At 46.1% G+C, this 15,576-nt stretch overlaps 1 protein-coding gene across 7 annotated transcripts in view; it reads left to right on the forward strand.

Moving 5' to 3' along the window:
* Positions 1-15,576, forward strand: part of LOC311527588 (tropomodulin-2) — an 80,325-nt gene that overhangs the window by 17,610 nt on the left and 47,139 nt on the right. For 3 of the 7 annotated variants that reach the window (XM_084641736.1, XM_084641738.1, XM_084641737.1), the window contains one exon: positions 11,258-11,401. The exons of 3 other annotated variants lie outside the window; for them this stretch is intronic. The gene's annotated coding sequence lies outside the window, so the exon portion shown is untranslated. The remainder of the gene's footprint in view (positions 1-11,257; positions 11,402-15,576) is intronic. One more of the 7 variants, XM_084641739.1, reaches the window with a different exon arrangement.

Consider the following 15,576-nt stretch of genomic DNA (forward strand, 5'->3'; position numbering starts at 1 on the left):
CACTTGCAAACCCCCCCCCCCCCCGCCCCCAGCATGGTATAATCCGCAAACTTTATAAGTGTATTCTGTTTGCCATTATCTAAATCATTGATGAAGATATTGAACAGAATCAGACCCAGAACTGATCTCTGCGGCACCCAACTTGATGTGCCCTTCCAGCCTGACTGCGAACCACTGATAACTACTCTCTGGGAACAGTTTTCCCAGCATGCTAAAATCCTCCACTTTTGCTACTGTTCTATAAACAAAGAACAAAACTTCACACAGTGTGAACCATTGCTTTGGGAGAAGGACACATGCACTTTAAAGGAAATAATTCATCAGGATTTTTCAAATTTAGTAGGGAAAAAATGTTGAATTTTATGCTCAGACCTGAGAAATTTTTCATTCATTTTACAAATTCCTGAAAATACATGCTTAAAAATGAAAATACTGCTTCACACCAACTACAGCAGCACCAAGTAGTCTGTCCCAAGGACCAGAACAGTAATATATTTTCAACTATTCCAGTATTATTAGTGAATGTTTCTCTTATGAATGCTGACATATTTGAAAGAGTCGAAACATCCCTTACTTTCTTTGAATACCCTCAGACAGCTGAACAAAAGAGTATGAAACAACAGGTGGAACAAATCAGTTACTTAGATACTGGACCCAATAAATGGGGTTGGGTCCATTATGATTAAGAGCAGTATTCTTGTAACACAAACAGATGTGCAGTAAAACTGGGATGATTGTTCCACAATCATCCAGCAAATGGAACTCTCCAAAGTATACAGTTAATCCAGCCTCAGACAGATTGTCTTCTGATCTCCAAGAACAGCTCTGAAAATTAGGTTGTTGAAAACTGCATGTATTGAGGAATTCTAAATTGACACTTGCTTTTTCCAAATAAAGTTCCTTATTTTGATCATTTTTAAATGTAAACACAAAAAGCAGGATTGAGATTAGTTTTGAAACCATGAGCATAAGGGAGATACACATAAAGAGATCACTTTCAGCAGTACAAAGTTGTGCCTTGGTTTTGAACCAGGAATAGTTCAGACACCTCAGGAGAGTCAAATGGAACCATTTGGCCCAGCCTGTCGCAAACATAGATCACTGATGTATGGGGAAGTGTTAAAAGGACCTACTTTTTTTCTCTGTATGATCAAAAATGACTTTAGTTACAGATCCTGCCGCAACAGTAAAAAGCATGGAGGAAGAAAATGAAAGAGAATCTCACAAAGGCACCAAATGGAAAAAAGAGAAGGCTGATCATGTGAGATGTCTTGTTAATCAAGGCCCCTGTGGTTACAATATAATACATTAAGTGAATGAATAATCCAGTATTTATACATAATAATACACTAACTTTGTCAGCCTTACCTTCTTTTCTGAGGGCAGTAAGGATTGATCCTCTAGGATCCTCTTTGATTTTCTCTTCTGTTTGCTTCCAGGTCTGCAAAAACCTTCCTAGGAATCTGCAAATTAAGGAAACTGTATTGATACATTCCTCTGGCTCTTCCAGTGTGATTTGTCTTATTCTGGCCCCCATTTCTGACTCCAGTCATTCCATTAACAGGAACAGGACTACTTAGTATGTCAAAACCTAAGCAACTATGTAAGGATTTACAGGAGGATCTGGCTCTTAGAATGCAAGTCCCTCAGGACAGAACTGCCTTTTTATTTGTCTTGTACAGCATGAGCACAGTGGTGACACTGAGCAAATGATAAATAATGTTATGTAACCTATTTTTTCCCCAGACTAGTTTTTCCTCAGTCTCTAAACTGATTTATCAGGTATTCCTTTAAAATGTTTATTCCCTTAACATGTATTCATTGAAGAGAGCTTCTCTGTGCTGCTTCTGTTTCTGTTAGCTAGCTTTTAGTAAATGGATGTGTCCCTTTGCTCAGTGGCTACATTTATAGAGAAAAAAAAAACAACACAGTTAGCTACTGCCTTCCCTATCTGAAAATTCAGGTGGATGTTTTAGAGTTCAAGTGTAACCAGCTGAAGTTACATACCTCCTGCACCAATCTCTCAATTCAAAGCAGGTGCTGAAAGTTATCCAGATGTGTATAAACATGGCTTTCCCCCGTACAGACAAATTAGAACTAATATGCATTAACACAGACAGTCTCTGGGCTTGCAAGTCCAGTCTGTGAAGCATTGCTTTTTTATTTGACTAATTTATTACAATACTAATTTATTACATACTAACTTGTTAGGTGTTTGATTATTAGTAAGAACTTAAATCCTAGCACTGTGGCAACAAGGTAACATTTCATGTAAAAAATAAAGGGTTCCTGTTTTTTTCTCTGAATTATGTCATGAAAATTTTGATTGATATGTTTAAAACCTGTTTGACAGAAACCCGTTTCTCTTTAAATAGAGGTTTTTTCCCCTTAGGGCAAGTTTAGTGTTAGCTTACATTATCTTCCTAGCAACTGCTTTAATCCTACCTAATACCTACCTAATGGCTGCATCTGTAATCAGATGTTTATGGTCGCTCTGGTCTACAGACGACTGGGCCCATTGTCCGCAGGCAGCGCCTTACACTTTTTGGACACGTCGCAAGGATGCCACCAGACGTTCCAGCGAACGCTGTTCTCCATGTGGCTTGTAACATCTGGGATAAAATTCCACCAACCAAGGGGTGGAGACGGCCTAGAGACAGACCCCCTAGTACAATAGTTTCATGAAGTCTTTTCTGATGTTGGATTCTCAGGACATCAAGCCTTTGCGGTTGGGCAGGAACGGACCAAACGGCAAACAATTGCTACGGCCAACTGTCTGGCTAAATGTTGAAGAAAGAGAGAGAGAGAATGCTTGGTAGAACTTGGAGAGTTATTTTGTGGTGATATTAGACTAGGACAGGTTTTTTAGGCTGAACATTCAGAGGTCAGATACGCTATTCCAAAATCATGCAGCTGCTTTGTATCCTGGTAATGCATCTGTTACTTTGCAATTTACATGGCAATTAGTTTCTTTATGTAGGGCTTGACAGCTCCCATTAAAGTCAAATGAAAGACATCCATTTACTTTAATGAGAGTTGGGTCAGGGCCTTGATAAAGAAACTAGCTGTCATGTAAATTGCAAAGGTATCCATGTGAGTCTCTAGCTATTTATAGAAATCAAATTCAAACTTTCTTTGATCCGGATAAGATGAAAGACAATCATTGGGGAATAAAAGAAGGAAGATGAAACATCAATGGATCCTCTCCCTTTGATGTAGAAGAGGTTTCCCATGAAGTCATATAATAATTTAGATTTTAAATTTTTTAAATAATATTGAATTTATTCATATCTATTTGAGACGTGAAAGTATCTACTGGAAACAAAGTAGTTTTCTTTACTATGTCCGATCAATTTATAGTCTGCTGTAGGTTGTGATGATAAATTAAATTTTACTGATTGCAATTGTTTCCTTGTTATGGATTAGGATGAATAATTATGCATTGACAATATGTGGACTTCTTTTAAGTTGATATTTTTCCTGTTTCAGTTTAAATGGCAAGAGCAGGTTCACTAGATCTTCCTTTAAAAATATTTTTCATAGACTATAAAACCAGAAGGGACTACTGTGATCATCTAGTCTGCCCTGTTTATACCACAGGCCACAGAACTTTCCTGAATTAATGTCTGTTGGAATTAGAGCATATCCTTTAGAAAAACATCCAATCTTGATTTAAAAATTACTAGTGATGGAGAATCCACCACAATCCTTGGTAAATTGTTCCAATGGTAAATTACCATCACTGTTAAAAATGTGCACCTTATTTCTAGTCTAAATTTACCTAATTTCAGCTTTTACTATTGGATCCTGATATATCGTTATTTGCTAGACTGAAGAGCCTTTTATCAATTTGTTTGTTTCTCATGTAAGTACTTATAAACTGTGATCAAGTCACCCCTTAACAAAAGGAAGATTAAGCTAATCATTCACATATTTCTTCTCTGTGCCTTCTCCAATTTAAAGTAAGAATGGAGGAGTGTGGAAATTGTAGGGCATCAACAGAATGAAGTTGCAGTGTGGTTTATTAGTAGTCATCCCATAAGAATGGAGATCAGCTTTCCTGGGTTCAATTTCCAATTCTGCTGAGTGATCTGGGGAAGGTCTCTGTGTCTCAGTTTCCCCATCCCTAGAACAGGGATGGTAATATCCACTTCACCAGGGTGGACATTTAATTAATTAATGTTTGAACAGTGATTTGACAGCTTCATTTGAGAGTCATTTAGGGTTCAATCCTGCAAGGTGCTGATCAACTCCTGGAGGTTATGAGCACCCTCAACTCCCACTGACTTCAGAAGCTTCTTAGCACCTTTCAGGATCAAGCCCTTGAAGAACTATGGGTTAAATCCACCTAGGCATGGAGGACCTTCCCTACCACCTAAGAGTTGTGTGCAGGATGGGGTGCAGACGAAGTGACTATACAACTACTAAAGAACATGACAGCACATCTCTTCAGCAACACTGGCTATCGCAAACACATCAAACCTGTCCCCCGCTCTCTAGATTAGCTTTCCATAGAATATCGAATCAAGTTCAAGGTGTCAGTCCTTATCTTCATAGTGCTCCATGACCTGGTCTACTATATCTAAAAGACTGACTGAAGATCTGCGATGAAGGCCGTGGTCGACAACTCACTCTTCTGACACAATGTATTTTTCTACCGGAAAGGGAAAACTCATCTATGCAGGAGACAGAACTTTCTTGGGGCCTGGTGTCAGACTGTGGAATGAACTCCCTTACGAAGTAAGGACATCAAAAACAAACAACCCACCTCACTAAAACAAAACATTCCACTGCACACATTTCTCCCCTGCAGAGCTGATGAGAGAACAAACCACATGGGACCAAAGAGAGTCATCTTACTTAATGCAGTACTGGCAGATGCCCAAACACTACTGTGATGTGCTCGGTTTAAGAACCTATTTCTAGTAACTCCTCACTTAACATCATCCTGGTTAACATGGTTTCATTGTTACATTGCTGATCAATTAGGCCTTGGCTACACTTGCAAGTTAGAGCGCATTAAATCAGCCCTGGGCGCTCTAACTCCTGAGGTGTCCACACTGGCAAGGCACGTAGAGCACCCGGACTCCGTGGCTCGAGCACTCCTGGTAATCCACCTCCATGAGAAGCATAAAGCTTGCTGCGCCCCGGCTGGAGCGCCGCGGCGCCAATGTGGTCGCCCTGGTCTGTTAGTGTGCTCTGATCGGCCTCCAGAAGTGTCCCACAATGCCTGTTCTAGCCACTCTGGTCATCACTTTGAACTCTACTGCCCTGCCCTCAGGTGACCAACCGTCAGAACCTCCCTTTAAATTCCCTGGGAATTTTGAAATTCCCCTTCCTGTTTGCTCAGCAAGGCATGTAGTGCTCTCAGCGCATCTTTCCAGGTGACCATGCCTACAATGCACCAGGCAATCCCCAGTATGGAGCAATGGCAAGGTGCTGGACCTCATGAGTGTTTGGGGAGAGGAAGCTGACCAGTCCCAACTGTGCTCCAGCCATAGGAATTATGACACCTATGGGCAGATATCAAGGGCCATGATAGAAAGGGGCCATGACCAGGACACAGGGTTAAAGTGAAAGAGCTTGGAATGCCTACCACAAAGCCCGTGAGGCAAACTGCCGCTCCGGTGCTGCCCCCACGACCGTGGGGTCGCTACTTGGGGGCGACCCCACCTTCACGCCAAAGAGCGCCATGGACACTTCAGAGGCCGTAGCAGCAACAAAGCAGCAGGAGGAAAGCAGGAGTGAGGGTGCTGAGGAGGAGGGGGGCCCAGAGCCAGAGGACGGCCCAGCATCCCTAGATGCATGCAGCCAGGAGCTGTTTTCAAGTCAGGAGGAAGGTAGCCAGTCGCAGTGGGTGGTGCTTGGGGAAGAACAAACAGCAGAGGAGGTGCCTGGTAAGTGGCTTTTATTTTGGGAAGGTAGTTGTTTGGTGCAGGCTCCTGGGCCGAGGAGGGTTGCAGAAAGAAGGGTTAGGGCTGCATGCATGCCTAGATGCGGAATAGGGCGTTGATATGCTCTCTCACATCGCGGTAATCGGCCTCAGTGATCTCATCGAAGACCTCATGCAGAAGCTGGGCAATCCGCTTGTGCAGGTTCCTTGGCAGAACTACTGTGCTCCTTGTCCCAGTAAGGCTAACATGTCCGCGCCACTGTGCCCTGAGGGGTGGGGGGAACATTGCTGCACACAGGCAAGCGGCATAAGGGCCAGGGCAGAAGCCGCATTGTAGTAGAAGACCCTCCCTTGCTTCCCAGGTCACCCTCAGCAGCGAGATATCTTCCAGGATGAACTCATCCTATGGAAAATGTGGGGACAGTGTTCAGTATAGGGGCCCCCTGCAGCTGTTGGCTCTCCCCAGGGCACAGAACCCCAGAGGACAGTACAGTCCTGAAACAATCAGTCCCCCTTGCCCCTGTGCTTACCATTTTGGGGCTCTTGTGGGTTATGTGCGCTCACTTTGGGACAGGCACTTTCTGCTATTGTGTGCACTGTGCTTGTCTCTAAGTTTGGCTGAGTCATTGCTCTGTCTGGTGTGAACAATGCTGCCTCTGTTAATTGTTGCATTTTGGCTTTACAGATGCAACCTTGAGATCCCAGCCGTCCTTATTATCAACGGCCGAAAGGCTGCAAAGAATCAGGAAGTGGCCGCGAAGATGCAAGGAGGACCTTCTGCATGAAGTCATGCAGCAGTCCCTTCCTGAAAATCAAAAAGTACAGGAGTGGCGAGAGACCGAAAGGAGGCTCTGCCAGCAGAATGTAGATTGCTGGCACCAAAGCACGGAGCAACTCCTAAGCATTATGGAGTGCCAAGCGGACTCGATGCAGGTGCTCACAGCACTGCAGATGGAGCAGATCCCCCCACAACCCTTGTACCAAAACTCTTTCCCTTGTTCCCTCATGTCACCGCCAACCCACTTCCCCCAACATCCGGTTTCTTATCGCCACCAGCTGCCTCCAACACCTGTAGCTTCACCACCCAGCCCTGCAAACTACGACCCTTACCCACTGCACTCAACCCCTATCACCATGCATTTTAGCCAGACTGAAGTGCAGCACTCATTGCACGGCACTCCAGACAGGAAGGTTGAATATGATACCAGGACATACGCAAATCTGGGATTGTCCCGTTCCCCACCCCGCCCCCTTCCCTCGTCCCACACAGCACAGATGTGTCATGCCATGTGTGTTTCTCCAGCACTTGTGTTTCTTTTCAATAAATGAATTTTTTGGCTTGGCAAACATTCTTTATTGCATTAAGTAAAAGATAGTGTAGCCCAGGAAAGCAATAGGCACTGCAAGTCAGTGCATCATACGTCTTAAAAACAGATGCCTACTAGCACTGGAACCGCTGCACTTCACTCCTGTGCAGGGCACCAGACATTACTGGTGGCTTTCAGCATCAGATTGCTCCCTCAAGGCATCCCTAATCTTTACAGCCCCAGGCTGGGCCCCTCTAATAGCCCTGATCTCTGGCTGTTGAAATTCAGCCTCCAGGTGTTGAACCTCTGTGGTTCATGCCTGAGTGAAGCTTTCATCCTTCCCTTCACAAATGTTATGGAGGGTACAGCACGCAGCTATAACCGTGTGGATGTTGTCATCGGCCAGGTCCAGCTTCCCATACAGACAGTGCCAGTGGCCCTTTAAATGGCCAAAAGCACACTCCACAGTCATTCTGCACGGACTCAGCCTGTTGTTGAACCTCTCCTTGCTGCTGTCAAGGCTCCCTGTGTATGGTTTCATGAGCCACGGCATCAAAGGGTAAGTGGGGTCTCCAAGGATAACAATGGGCATTTTGTCTTCCCCCACAGTGATCATCGGGTCTGGGAAGAAAGTCCTGACTTGCAGCTTCCTGAACAGTCCTGTGTTCTGAAAGATGCGTGTGTCATGCACCTTTCCAGACCAGCCTGTGTTCATGTCCATGAAATGCCCACAATGATCCACAAGTGCCTGGAGAACCATCGAGAAATACCTCTTCCGATTTATGTACTTGGAGGCTAGGTGGTCTGGTGCCAGAATTGGAATATACGTCCCATCTATCACCCCTCTACAGTTAGGGAAAACCATTTGTGCAAAACCAGCCACAATGTCACGCACATTGTCCAGAGTCACAGTTCTTCTGAGCAGGATGCGATTAATGGCCCTGCAAACTTGCATCAACATGATTCCAACGGTCGACTTTCCCACTCTGAACTGGTTAGCGCCGATTGGTAGCAGTCTGGAGTTGTCAGCTTCCAGATTGCAATAGCTACATGCTTCTCCACCAGTAGGGCAGCTCTCAATCTTGTATCCTTGCGCCGCAGGGTGGGGGTGAGCAGCACACAGTCCCATGAAAGTGGCTTTCCTCATCCAAAAGTTCTGCAGCCACTGCTCGTCATCCCAGACTTGCATGACGATGTGATCCCACCACTCAGTGCTTGTTTCCTGAGCCCAAAAGCGGTGTTCCACTGTGGTGAGCATATCCATGAATGCCACAAGCAATCTCATGTCATATGCGTTATGCGAGTCGACATCATCGTCAGACACTTCACTGTCACTTTGTAGCTTAAGGAGTAACTCGACTGCAATTCATGACGTGTTGGCGAGACCCATTTGCATATTCCTCACAAGTTCAGGATCTGTTCCAGACCGAAAGAGAAGACAGAGTGTGCAGTACAAAAACCGTTGAAAGATGGCGCCAAATGTGGATGGAAGCACAGGGATTACTGGGAAGAGAAGCGATACATCACGGGGCATTGGGACAGGACCCAGAATGCCCCACACCCCCCTCCCCCTTCCCACAAGCCACAGCGCCAGAATGGGAAGAGGTGCTCTGTGGGATAGCTACCCATAATGCACCGCTCCCAATGCCACTGCAAGTGCCGCAAATGTGGCTACGCCACTGGGCTTACAGCTGACAGTGTGAACACACGGCAGCGCTTTTCCTGCTGCGGTCTCCGAGGGCTGGTTTAACTCCCGGCGCTCTACATCTGCAAGTGTAGCCATGCCCTTAGAGAACATGCTCATTTAAAGTTGCACAATGCAACCTTATAACGTTGTTTGTCAGTCACCTGCTTTGTCAGCTGCTTGCAGGAAGGGCAGCCCATGGGAGCCAGCTGGTGGGGATTTGGAACTAGGGTGGACCAGCAGCCCCGCATCAGCTCCCCTAAATTCCCTGTGTGGCAGCCGTCCAGCAGGCTATTAATTGCCAGGCAGTTCAGCTGCTCCCCCCCCCCCCCAATGTGCTGCTCCTGCCCTCTGCCTTGGAGCTGCTCCCCGGAGCCTCCTGCTTGCTGTGTGGAGCGTGGGGGGAGGAGGGAAAGAGGGGTGCTAATGTCCGGGTGTCCCCCTGCTCCTGCAGCGGGGGGGGGGAGAGGACACCACACCACAGGGCTCAAGACGGAGGGAGCTTCCTGGCAACAGCTGCTGATCTACTTAAAAAGGCAGTGTACTTAGTGTGGGGTCAGTGTACTTAAAGGGGCAATGCGCGTCTCTCTCTCTCTCTCACACACACACACACACACACACACACACACACACGGTGTGTGTCTCTGTCTCTCCCTCTCTCTCTCACACACACACACACAGGGCCATCCTTAGGCATATGCAGCTGCATAGGGCACCTGAAAATTTGGGGCACCCCTGGGTCTTAGTGTCCACCCTTTCCTATCCCTGTTTGATCCTTCCTGCAGGCTTCCCACAGCTAGCTGCTGCAGCCTGGTGAGTCTTCCTCCAGAGGGAATCCAAGTAACTTAAAAGTGAAAAAGCCTTCCAGCCTGCCAGACCTATTAGCACAGGGGTGGGCAAACTACGGCCCAGAGGTCACATCTGGCCCTTCAGGTGTTTTAATCTGGCTCTCGAGCTTCCGCCAGGGACTGGGGTCCAGGGTTCACCCTGCTCCGAGCATGCTGTGGCTCAGTGGCATGTCCCCCCTCCGGCTCCTACGCATAGGGGCAGTCGGGGCTCCGCACACTGCCCCCACCCCGAGTGCTGCCCCCGCAGCTCCCACGGGAACCACGGCCACACACACACACACACACACACACACACACACGGTGTGTGTCTCTGTCTGTCTCTGCCTTGCTGGGTCTCCTCCCTCCATTTCTGCTGCCTTGTAGAGTGTGAGGCTACATTAACAACAACGCGTTAACCCTTGAGGGCTCAGCTGAGTGCTAGTTCATCATTTAGCAGTGAGGCATCCCCTGGGAAATATCCCACCCTCTGACTCCTCCACCTCAACCAAGCTTCACAATCATCATTGCTGTGTACAGTATTAAACTGTTTGTTTAAAACGTATACTGTGTAAATATATGTGTGTGTGTGTGGTGTGTATATATATATATATATATATGTATATAGTCTTTTGTCTGGGGAAAATTTTTTTCCCTGTAACCGAACCCCTGCTGTTTACATTAATTCTTATGGGGAAATTGGATTCGCTTAACATGTTTCATTTAAAGTAGCCTTTTTCAGGAACATAACTACAATGTTAATTGAGGAGTTACTATAAAACAGAACAGATCAGCACAGAAACGTATAGCATAGAGGGGCACGTCTATCTCCCTTGCGTCCTGCAGAGCGGGGTCTCCAGTCTGATTCAACATCTTGTTAATTTTTAGTTATAAAGCACTTAAAATAGTAACCTCCTATGTCTGGTTTTTTTTCAACTAATAATCTTTTGGAACTAAATAAAATGAAAAAATGGGAGCAGTTTCTGTACAACAGTCTCTTGCATCTCCATAATTTAGATAGCTAATCAGGAAATGAGCTGCATGCAGTGCTGAAAATTTAGCCCGAACCATTACTTAGGGTGAGTAACGATTTTCACCAATACAGTCAAAATAAAAGCCAAATCCAGCTCTCTGAATTCTTCCTTTTCTTCCTGGCATAATTATCCTATGACTGCCTTGACTTGGAGGGTCAGACACATAGAAAAAAATAAATATAGTTAAATGATCATTACTCACTAGAACACAGAATTAAAGGTTTTCACTAGAAACAAACATTTTGGGGGTTAGATCCCAAAGTAATTTTACACACCATTTTTTAAACCAGAAAAGTTATTAGAAAACATTTACAATATTTATTAACTTCTCTAATCTATTATAAGAGCTAAGAATATGTTTCTCTATTTGTAAAACAAATAACATTACTCCAGAGCTAATTGAAGAAAATGTAACTACACCCACAAAAACTAAAATACTAATAGGAATTGTTCAACAGGTTATGCATTTCCAGGTAATTTAGTATCTAAAAAAACCCTCTGAAATTGTGCACCAGTTCAGGCCCAGATTCAGGAAAGCATCTCTAGAAGATTCAGAGCAGGCTGCACTGCGGGGACAGGAGGACGGTGAAGAAATTTGGCAGCATGTGACCTCCAGAAGAAGAAAGGGGAGCATCCATGTACCAGCAATACAGATACAGGTAAGTAACCGTTTTCATGTTCTCTCCACAGGTACTAATGCGGCGAGTGGACTAGATGATACATCTGAGGGAAAGGAACAGAAGGAGACTCCGCCGATTGGAAAGCATGAGATGCACTGTCCTAGGGTTGGGGGTTCCATGACCACCGCTCCCAAGAGAAGGAGGCCGGTGGCGGTGGTCGGGGACTTTCTCCTCGGGGACTGAGTCATCTATCTGCCGCCCTGACCCGGAAAACCGAGAAGTCTGCTGCTTGCCAGGAGCTAGGATTCACGATGTGACGGAGAGACTGCCGAGACTCATCAAGCCCTTGGATTGCTACCCCTTCCTGCTTCTCCACGTGGGCACCAATGATACTGCCAAGAATGACCTTGAGCGGATCACTGCAGATTACGTGGCTCTGGGAAGAAGGATAAAGGAGTTTGAGGTGCAAGTGGTCTTCTCGTCCATCCTCCCCATGGAAGGAAAAGGCCTGGGTAGAGACTGTCAAATCGTGGAAGTCAACGAATGGCTACGCAGGTGGTGTCGGAGAGAAGGCTTTGGATTCTTTGACCATGGGATGGTGTTCCAAGAAGGAGGAGTGCTAGGCAGAGACGGGCTCCACCTTACAAAGAGAGGGAAGAGCATCTTCGCAAGCAGGCTGGCTAAGCTAGTGAGGAGGGCTTTAAACTAGGTTCACCGGGGGAAGGAGACCAAAGCCCTGAGGTAAGTGGGGAAGTGGGATACCGGGAGGAAGCACGAGCAGGAGCGCATGAGAGGGGAGGGCTCCTGCCTCATACTGAGAAAGAGGGACGATCAGCGAGTTATCTCAAGTGCCTATACACAAATGCAAGAAGCCTGGGAAACAAGCAGGGAGAACTGGAAGTCCTGGCAGTCAAGGAATTATGATGTGATTGGAATAACAGAGACTTGGTGGGATAACTCACATGACTGGAGTACTGTCGTGGATGGATAGAAACTGTTCAGGAAGGACAGGCAGGGCAGAAAAGGTGTGGGAGTTGCATTGTATGTAAGGGAACAGTATGACTGCTCAGAGCTCAAGTATGAAACTGCAGAAAAACCTGAGAGTCTCTGGATTAAGTTTAGAAGTGTGAGCAACAAGGGTGATGTCGTGGTGGGAGTCTGCTATACCGAGACACCAGACCGGGGGATGAGGTGGATGAGGCTTTCTTCCAGCAACTCATGGAAGTTACTAGATCGCAGGCCCTGGTTCTCATGGGAGACTTCAATCACCCTGATATCTGCTGGGAGAGCATTACAGCGGTGCACACACAATCCAGGAAGTTTTTGGAAAGTGTAGGGGACAATTTCCTGGTGCAAGTGCTGGAGGAACCAACTAGGGGCACAGCTCTTCTTGACCTGCTGCTCACAAACCAGGAAGAATTAGTAGGGGAAGCAAAAGTGGATGGGAACCTGGGAGGCAGTAACCATGAGATGGTGGAGTTCAGGATCCTGACACAGGGAAGAAAGGAGAGCAGCAGAATACGGACCCTGGACTTCAGAAAAGCAGACTTTGACTCCCTCAGGGAACTGATGGGCAGGATCCCCTGGGAGAACAACATGATGGGGAAAGAAGTCCAGGAGAGCTGGCTGTATTTTAAAGAATCCTTATTGAAGTTACAGGGACAGGCGACCAGCTTGTCTTAACAGTGAAATACTTGCTGATCTTAAACACAAAAAAGAAGCTTACAAGAAGTGGAAGATTGGACAAATGACTAGGGAAGAGTATAAAAATATTGCTCGGGCATGCAGGAGTGAAATCAGGAAGGCCAAATGACACCTGGAGTTGCAGCTAGCAAGAGATGTTAAGAGTAACAAGAAGGGTTTCTTCAGGTATGTTAGCAACAAGAAGAAAGTCAAGGAAAGTGTGGGCCCCTTACTGAATGAGGGAGGCAACCTAGTGACAAAGGATGTGGAAAAAGCTAATGTACTCAATGCTTTTTTTGCCTCTGTCTTCACGAACAAGGTCAGCTCCCAGACTACTGCACTGGGCAGCACAGCATGGGGAAGAGATGGTGACCAGCCCTCTGTGGAGAAAGAAGTGGTTCGGGCCTATTTAGAAAAGCTGGATGAGCGCAAGTCCATGGGGCCGGACGAGTTGCATCCGAGAGTGCTAAAGGGGTTGGCGGATGTGATTGCAGAGCCATTGGCCATTATCTTTGAAAACTCATGGTGATAGGGGGAAGTCCCAGACGCCTGGAAGAAGGCTAATGTAGTGCCCATCTTTAAAAAAGGGAAGAAGGAGGATCCTGGGAACTACAGGCCAGTTAGCCTCACCTCAGTCCCTGGAAAAATCATGGAGCAGGTCCTCAAGGAATCAATTCTGAAGCACTTAGAGGAGAGGAAAGTGATCAGGAACAGTCAGCATGGATTCACCAAGGGCAATCTAATTGCCTGCTATGACGAGATAACTGGCTCTGTGGATGAGGGGAAAGCAGTGGACGTGTTGTTCCTTGACTTTAGCAAAGCTTTTGACACGGTCTCCCACAGTATTCTTGCCAGCAAGTTAAAGAAGTATAGGCTGGATGAATGGACTATAAGGTGGATAGAAAGTTGGCTAGATTGTCGGGCTCAACGGGTAGTGATCAATGGCTTCACGTCTAGTTGGCAGCCGGTATCAAGTGGAGTGCCCCAAGGGTCGGTCCTGGGGCCGGTTTTGTTCAATATCTTCATAAATGATCTGGAGGATGGTGTGGATTGCACCCTCAGCAAGTTTGCAGATGACACTAAACTGGGAGGAGAGGTAGATACGCTGGAGGGTAGGGATAGGATACAGAGGGACCTAGACAAATTAGACGATTGGGCCAAAAGAAATCTGATGAGGTTCAACAAGGACAAGTGCAGAGTCTTGCACTTAGGACGGAAGAATCCTAGGGACTAGGACAGACTAGGGACTGAATGGCTTGGCAGCAGTTCTGCAGAAAAGGACTTAGGGGTTACAGTGGACGAGAAGCTGGATATGAGTCAACAGTGTGCCCTTCTTGCCAAGAAGGCCAATGGCATTTTGGGATGTATAAGTAGGGGCATTGCTAGCAGATCGAGGGACGTGATCATTCCCCTCTATTCGACATTGGTGAGGCCTCATCTGGAGTACTGTGTACAGTTTTGGGCCCCACACTATAAGAAGGATGTGGAAAAATTGGAAAACGTCTAGTGGAGGGCAACAAAAATGATTAGGGGATTGGAACACATGACTTATGAGGAGAGGCTGAGGGAACTGGGATTGTTTAGTCTGCGGAAGAGAAGAATGAGGGGGGATTTGATAGCTGCTTTCAGCTACCTGAAAGGGGGTTCCAAAGAGGATGGATCTAGACTGTTCTCAGTGGTAGCAGATGACAAAACAAGGAGTAATGGTCTCAAGTTGCAATGGGGGAGGTTTAGGTTGGATATTAGGAAAAGCTTTTTCACTGGGAGGGTGGTGAAACACTGGAATGCATTATCTAGGGAGGTGGAATCTCCTTCCTTAGAGGTCAGGCTTGACAAAGCTCTGGCTGGGATGATTTAGTTGGGGATTGGTCCTGCTTTGAGCAGGGAGCTGGACTAGATGACCTCCTGAGGTCCCTTCCAACCCTGATATTCTATGATTCTATTCAGAACTGCACTTTAAAGCATATGCTTAAGCCCCAGTGAAGTTAAGTACATGCTTAAGTACTATCTTTAATAGAGATGGATTTAAGGAAGTGCTGAATCAAGGCTGGTGAGAAGTGCTAGACTGATAATCTTGGAGACTACTGTGTTCTGTTTACTCTTAGAAGGTAGACTCTGACAATCACAGCATCTACTGTCTTGCCAATGCACCTCAATCCTGAGGTTGACAGGCGGAGGTGTGGTGATGGACTGCAGAGAGTTGTGTTGATGGGTGGTAGGCAGTGGTGAGTTTTAATTAGACTCAGCCAAGAGTATATCAACAAAGATGCCAAATCTTCACCAAAATGAATAAGGGTCACACAATCCAGCCCACTCTGAGGTACAAATATTTACTACTCAGAATGATAAAGGCACTGGGACCTCAGCAGTTGTAGCTTGTTTTGTTCCTCAAAGCAATCATTTCCTTAACTCTATCTGATAAAATATTCCAACCTCTGGATTACAACTCTGTCTTTCCCAGGGACGTGATTAAACTCTAATGAAATCAGCCTTTAAACCACTAAATACAGTTTTAAAAAGATGTAATCTCC

Source organism: Lepidochelys olivacea (assembly GCF_965140295.1).
Source record: "Lepidochelys olivacea isolate rLepOli2 genome assembly, chromosome: 10".
Classification (NCBI taxonomy): Eukaryota; Metazoa; Chordata; order Testudines; family Cheloniidae; genus Lepidochelys; species Lepidochelys olivacea.